The following is an 8,088-nucleotide window of genomic DNA, read 5'->3' on the forward strand; positions in this document are numbered from 1 at the left end:
TTTCTCTCTCCTCATTGGCTATTGCTTTTAGTTTTTTGTTTTTGTTTTTTGTCTTTTTTTCCCTTTTTTTGCCAGTGCTGAGGCTTGAACTCAGGATCTGGGCACTGTCCCTGGGCTGCTTTTGCTCAAGGCTAGCGCTCTACCATTTGAGCCACAGTGCCATTTTCGGCTTTTTCTGTGTCTGTGGTACTGAGGAATCGAACCCCGGGCTTCATGCATGCTAGACGAGCACTCTACCACTGAGCCACCTTCCCAGCCTGCTTTTAGTTGTTTCTTAAGGGTCTCTCTCTCTTTGGCCCTCTCCTAACTGTCGTGTTTTTTTCATTTTTTTTGTCAAGGGTTAAGAACCATACTGTGGCACCTCACCACACACCTCTTGTTTCTCTTCACACACACACCATTAGTAATACAGAAAAGAAAATCATCTAAATCTATCTCGTTGGTTCTCCTTTTCCCACTGCCTATTTAAAACACCTAGCAGTGTCTTGGATGGCTGCCACCAAGCAGTGGCAGAAGTATCCTCAACTTAATGGGTCTCAAGCCAGAGTGATCATTTCTCCCTTAAAACCAATCCTTCAACTGCACATGCAGAGGAGATGACAATCCATTGGTTACTGGGTAATTTGGGAGTGAAAGATGCCCAGGAATAAGAAAGATCCTTATTTGCCATGTTAATCTTGGCTATGCTATTATGTTTTGCAGTCGTACATCTAATAGAAAAATAAACAGAGCTGCTCACATTTAAGACCAGTCAGTCCTTCCTCCTAAATTAAGATGGTGTGTGTGTGTGTGTGTGTGTGTGTGTGTGTGTGTGTGTGTGTGTGTTGTTGGTCATGGGGCTTGAACTCTGGGCTTGGGCGCTGTCCCTCAACTCTTCAGCTCAAGGCAAGTGCTCTACTACTTGAGCCACAGCGCCACTTCCGGTTTTCTGGTGGTTCATTGGAGAGAAGAGTCTCAGGGGCTTTCTTGCCCAGGGTTGGCTTTGAACCGTGATCCTCAGATCTCTATCTCCTGAGTATCTAGGATAACAGGCGTGAGCCACTGGCACCCAGCTGGGTTTTTTTGGTGTGTGTTAGTTTGTTTTTTTTATTTTATGGTGAAGGCTAGCAATCTACCACTGTGCCACAAGTCCACTTCTGGCTTTCTGGTAGTTAATTGGAGATAGTAGTCTCAGGGACTTTTCTGCTTCATTATTTCTGGCTTTTTTGGGGGTGTGGGGCAGTTAATTAGAGATAAACGACTCATAGATCCAGGCGCCAGTGGCTTCACGCCTGTCATCCTAGCTACTAAGAAGGCTGAGATCTGAGGATCATGGTTCAAAGCCAGCCCAGGCAGGAAAGTCCATGAGGCTCTTATGTCCAATGAACCACCAGAAAACCGGAAGTGGCGCTGTGGCTCAAGTGGTAGACCACTTGCCTTGAGCTGAAGAGCTGAGGGACAGCGTCCAGGCCCAGAGTTCAAGCCCCAAGACTGACAACAACAACAAAAATAGAGCTGTAACTCAAGTGGTAAAGCTCAAACCACACAAGCTAAGGGACAGCACCCAGGCTCAAGCCCCAGGGACTGGCAAACACACACACACACACACATACACTCACAGCGTCTCCAAGTTGTGGCTTTTCTGCCTCAGCCTCCCACATACTAGGATCTTAGACCTGTTTCACCACAGCCTGGCTTCTATTTAATTTCAGAGGAGGAATGTCTTTAAAGTGAAGGAATAATTCAGTGTTTCCTTTTACCTGTTCCTATACGTGACTGTGAACTCAATGTAGGCAGAGACACTCCAGTTTCGTCCCTCTCCCCTCCCTCCGGGTCATTTTGCCTGCTGATGTCCTCAGAGAATGTTTTACATGAAAAAAAAAATGTGTAGAAGTTCTAGTTACCATGGTAACCCCCAAAAATGCAGCCTGGCTAGGAGAGACACCTGCTGCCTGGTACTCTTGAGACACACTACCCATGCCAACCTCCTTCCTGAAGAAGCAGGATGAGGGTGAAAATCAAACCTCAGGATGTAGCCCAGCGCCAGTGGCTCACACCTGTCATCCTAGCTACTCAGGAGGCTAAGATCTGAGGATCACGGTTCAAAGCCAGCCCAGGCAGGAAAGTCTGTGAGACTCTGATCTCCAATAAACCACCAGAAAACAGGAAGTAGCGCTGTGGCTCAAGTGGTAGAGCGCTCGCCTTGAGCTGAAGAGCTGAGGGACAGCGCCCAGGCCCAGAATTCAAGCCCCACGACCAACCAAAAAGACAAAACAAAACAAAAAAATTAACGGTGATGCAACCACTTCCCTTTTCATGTTATACTTTTTATCAAAGCCAATAACGAAACTGACCTCCCAAAGCCATTTCTCAGTGAGTCCCAGACAATCCAAACAAAGGACTCTCAGTGGAAAGTCAGGAAATGTTCTTTTTTTCTTTCTTTCTATTTGTCAGTCATGGGGCTTGAACTCAGGGCCTGGGGGCTGTCCCTGAGCTCTCTTTGCTCAAGACTAGCACTTTTCCACTTGGAGCCACAGTGCCACTTCCGGTCTTTCTGGTGATCCTTAGCTATAAGAGTCTCATGGACTTTCCTGCCTGGGCTGGATTTGAACCATGATTCTCAGATCGCAGCCTCCTGAGTAGCTAGGATTATAGGCATGAGCCACTAACACTCTGCCAAATCGGGACTCTTAACTCTGTTGCTTACTGCTTTGTTTAATCCTTTACTGAACCGTACAGATAGAATAAAAGAGGCTCACTCATGCAACATCTATGAAAATTCTTCTTAACCTGTGAAAATTCTTTACCAAACACTTCTCCAGGCATGCATGAATAGATTGGCAGGAAATGTATATATTGTTGCTCTCAAAGTTATTTTTAGGAGGCTGGGAGTTGTGAATCTTCATGGACAAATTATTTTGAAGTGCTAAGTCTGAGACACACAGGGGCTAGATTGATTCTGCAAGCATAGTAAGTTCAATTAATTAGGAGAGAATGTTTCTTTTAAGATCACAAGATAACTGTTCTTTGAAGCGTGAGCTGATACTTAACTGGAATACAATGACTCAATTTGTGTTGCCTTGGGGGTTTGTTTTGGTGGTGGTAGTTGTTTTGTAGGTCACTGGGTTTGAGCCTAGGATAAGGATAGAGCCTGGGCTCTTATCTCTAAACTTTTGCTCAAGGCTAGTGTTCTAGTACTTGAGCCACAGCACCACTTCCAGTTTTCTGGTGGTTCATTGGAGATAAGAGTTTCACCAACTTTTCTGCCCGAGCTGGCTTTGAACTTCAATCCTCAGATCTCAGCCTCCTGAGTATCTAGGATGACAGGCGTGAGCCACCAGTGCCCGGCAGTTCCTTTTTATTTTGGTTTTTGGTTTTTGTTGGTTTTGTTGTTAGCTGCCAGTGTAAGAGCTCAGGGTCAAGGTGAGGGTCTCATGGACTTTTCCTGCCCAGACTGGCTTTAAACTGTAATCCTCACATCTCAGCTTCCTGAGTAGCTAGGAATACAAGCGTGAGCCACCAGCCACAATAGCCTGGCTATGAGGAATCTTTTTTTTTGGGTAGGTCGTAGGGCTTGAACTCTGGGCCTGGGCGCTGTCCCTCAGCTCTTCAACTCAAGGCGAGCGCTATACCACTTGAGCTACAGCGCCACTTCCGGTTTTCTGGTGGTTTATTGGAGATAGGAGTCTCACGGTCTCTCCTGCCCGGGCTGGCTTTGAACCGCGATCCTCAGATCTCAGCCTCTTGAGTAGCTAGGATTACAGGCGTGAGCCACCAGTGCCCGGCGATGAGGAATCTTTATATAAAGAAAATGAGTCCGTTTTTGCTCTTTGTTATTTTACTCTTAGTTGGCTTTGGACTTTGATCCCCCTATTTATGCCTCCTAGTAGTTTTAGTAGGTTTATAACTGACTAGTATCAAACTTTTTTTTTTTTTTGGCCAGTTCTGGGGCTTGAACTCAGGGCCTGGATACTGTCCCTGAGCTTTTTTGCTCAAGGCCAACAGTCTACCACTTGAGCCACAGTGCCACTTCTGGCTTTTTCTGTGTATCAAAGAATTCAACCCAAGGCTTCATGCATGCAAGGCGAGCACTCTACCACTGAGCCATATTCCCAGCACAGTATCAAACTTCTTGAAGAAGCTGTTTTCCATTTCTTCACTTCCAACTCTGCCCTTAGAATGCTGCAGTGAGCCTTCTGTCTTTTCTAATCTACTGACCTTGATCTCTTAAGAATCTTTTTTTTTTTTTAAAGTGTTCTATCATTTGTAGGTGGAACACTGAAGCATCCTATAGTTTAGGAGAATAAAGAAAATACAAGGACATGGTGGCTCACGCCTGTCATCCTAGTTACTCAGGAGACTGAGATCTGAGGATCAGGGTTCAAAGCCAGCCTGGGCAAGGAATGTCCGTGAGACGAGAGAAAGGAAGGAAGAAAGAAAACACAAGAAAACCTGTCCTGTTAAATGAGTTACCATTGTGAGTAGCTGAAGCTTAATTCTGATGAGAAATTTGGGGGTTCAGGGTAGAAAATGGCCCCAGAGCAAGGCAAAGGACTGAGACATCTTACATATTTATACACCAACTCCAGTCCTTCTTTGCTTGTGATCTGTGGCTTCCACAGCAGGATGAGAATAAAGAAGCATCAAGTCCTCAGCACTTGTGGCTTAACACTATTGAGGCAGTGGGATCCAACTGCCAAAGATCCTCAGACAGGCAGAGTCATGAATCTTGTCCTATAACTATAACATCTGGACAGGGCACTAAAAGGACCCTGATTCTTTTTGAGATAGGGTCTCTCTTTTTACCTGCACGAGTTGGACTTTAATCCTCCTATTTCACACTTCGGCTGTAGGTCACCTGATCAGTGCCACCACGCGTAATGACCTACCAAATTACTTCAAGTGTTCTCTTTTTTGAGAGTCCTATCCTGGTGCGTGAACCTGCTTTTTATTCCCTTCTTTGGCCTCTCTGTCTTTCTGAACACTTATTTTTCCATTATTCTACCTTTTGAGCAGGAGCAAAGGTGGAAAACAGATCTCTGGCCTTCAATCCTCTGCTCTCTGTTCCTTTACAGATCAACTCCGATTTTCTTTTTAGTCCTCATTGCCTTGAGTCTTGCTTTTATGCAGACGTCTATAATTATGTTCAATGACTGAGCAGTCAAGAACAAGATTTCTTTAAAGGTCTTCCGGAGAGGGAGGGAAAAGGAGACTTAGTTGTCTTTTATAACTCAATGGACTGAAAAATCTATAAATGTCTGCGGAGAGGCACTAAGGAATTACACTTCCCACTGACTGTGTGAGAAACAGGCTCAATCCGTGACTCAGCTGGTAATCAATGGAGCATTATGCTTCAAGGAAATGGGAAAGTCTCATACCAATGTAGAATGTGTCACGAAACCTCGTCTGACTCTTTGTCCAGAGAGAAATGCAACTTCCTGCTCACGGGACCTGAGCTCTTGCCACCTTTGCCTATTCTCTGAGCAGGGCCATGGTTCGTAAGATTTGCTCTGGAGAAAAGGAACATGATAGTGACGTGTCTGCAAATCAGGCATGTGTATGTGTATGTGTGTCTGTGTGTGCACATGTGTGAGTGTGTGCTGATGCCAAGGTCTAACCTCTGGCTTTGGGTGTCATCCATTCACTTTATCGCTCAAGGCTGGTGCTCTACCACTTGAGCCACACCTCCACTTCTGGTTTCTTGGTAGTTCATTGGAGATAAAAGAGTCTCATGGAGCCGGGTGCCCGTAGCTCACGCCTGTCATCCTAGTAACTCAGGAGGCTGAGATCTGAGGATGGCGGTTCAAAGCCAGCCCGGGCAGCAAAGTCCATGAGACTCTTATCTCCAATAAACCACCAGAAAACCGGAAGTAGTGCTATGGTTCAAGTGGTAGAGCGTCTCCTTGAGCTGAAGAGCTGAGGGACAGCATCTAGGCCCTAAATTCAATCCTCACGACCAAAAAAAAAAAAAAAAAAAAAAAGTCTCATGGACTTTCTTGCTTGGGCTGGCTTTGAAGCATGATCCTCCTATTTTGGCCTCCTCGTTTTATTTGAAAGAACATGGCTACATGATCTTATTTCTATGGTTCACATTTCTGTGTGGAATCACCTTATCTATCATCACTCTGAGCTAGCTACAGTCCCTTGTTTGCTTACTTAGTCTACAGTAGTGGGATCTGAACCAAGACAGAGCTGATGAAGGAGATATTCCCACATTGAGAATGAGGAACTCTGGTCACACAGTCAAAGGTTTGAGGGATGTTGGTTCTATACCTATCAAGAATCTTCCGTACACTAAAGAAAAGCTGTGCCAAATACTATTTGGTAGGAAGAAATTGCTATGTCAGAACAGACTCTGCAAAGTCAATAGAGAGAAAAGGAGAGACTCTGCTTCAAAGCAAGTATTAACTTCCTGGATCCAATCCTATGTGAAGTCACCCATCCGTGGGTATTTTTTTATTATTTTTTTTTTATTAAGCTAGATCTGTTCCTTTCCCTTAAATCGGCTTTAGTCTGAGTTTTTGACACTTGCAAGGAAAAGCCCTTAGTATTACAGCACAAAAGAATTCCATTTATTACACATCGCAAAATGTCTTCAAAAAAAAAATCCTCTTTCATATCTCTCGGTATCTCAGTGTCACTCAAAGTAGCAACTGGGATAAATCCTCTGTGTCACTGCTGTAACTCTCTCCCGCAGTTAGTTCATTTTAGGTCTTTTTTTTTTCCTAATCTTTTTCCATACTCAATTTTTTCTTTTTCTTTTCTTTTTTTTTTTTTTTTGGGTCCGGTTGTGGGGCCTGAACTCTGAGCCTGAGCACTGTCCCTCAGCTCTTCAGCTCAAGGCGAGCGCTCTACCACTTGAGCCACAGCGCCACTTCCAACTTTTTTCTTTTTGCTTATGTGGTGCTGAGGAATTGAACCCAGGGCCTCATCTATTGCAAAGCAAGTGCTCTACCACTGAGCCACCTTCCCAGCCCTATACTCAATTTTTTCTTGCTAGCTCTTTTCTTCTCCCTCTACCTCCTGGAAGAGAAGCAAAGTCTAGCTGAGTCGTGCAGATCAGCCCAAGTTTTTTGTTTTTTTGTTTGTTTTTTTTTGAGGTTCCGTGGCTGCTCTATTGTCACCTAGATCAGCACCACTCATGCCTGTCTGAACAATAACACCAGCAGCAACACAGATCTAGATCTTTCCTTCTAGAAAGGGTGAACTGTCTTGAGACTACACGTCCAACTCTCAGTTGAGAGCTCATCTGTATTCAGAACAAATGGCGATTTTTGCTTGAACATTCATTCTGTTTGCCTTGGGGAGGAATCTCTTTTGGTAAGTTTTGCCAAGATGGTGCAGTGGGCTGTTCTGTGTATGCGTGTGTCTGTCTGTGTGTCTGTGTCTGTGTGTCTGTGAGAGACAGATAGATATAGAGATAGAGAGACACACAGAGAAAAACAAAGATAGAGAAAGAAACAGAGACAGAGGCCAGGGAGGAAGAAACGGACAGAGAAAGAGAAACTAGTTGGACCAGCTTGCTTGGTATAAGAGCCTAAATCAATAGTGAGGTTCTGGATTCAAACCAAAATTACACAGAATGTCAGCAACAACTTAATGATCAGTGCTTAGTCTTTTCCTTGTATTTTTTCTTTTTCCTGTTTCTTTTTTGTTTGCCAGACCTAGGACTGGAACTCAGGGCCTGAGAGCACTGTCCCTGAGTTTCTTTTTGCTCAAAGGTAACTCTCTACCAATTGAGCCATACACAGCTTTTTCTGTGTCTGTGGACCTGAGGAATTGAACCCAGGGCTTCATGCATGCTAGGCAAGCACTCTACCCCTAAGCCACCATTCCCAGCCCTTAGTACTTGGTCTTTTAGCCCTTTTCCCCTCTTCAAGCACATGCTCTAGGTTTTCTACAGAAGCAGCTGGAAGCTCTCCGCTGACAACTGTGCTTAAGCTCATTTCTCAGATCTGTGCCCAGGACTCAAAATGGCCAAAGAATATTGACTCATTGAAAAGCAGCCCAGGCTGCCTGCGGAGGGCACCGCACAGACACACGCTCAGTGAACACCTAGACTTCTTCCCAGCAAGCACCTACACTTTCCTTTTTCCTCTTTTTGCCAGT

This window comes from Dipodomys merriami, unplaced genomic scaffold (assembly GCF_024711535.1).
Source record: "Dipodomys merriami isolate MVZ:Mamm:240054 unplaced genomic scaffold, mDipMer1.0.p SCAF_68, whole genome shotgun sequence".
NCBI classification, from domain to species: Eukaryota; Metazoa; Chordata; class Mammalia; order Rodentia; family Heteromyidae; genus Dipodomys; species Dipodomys merriami.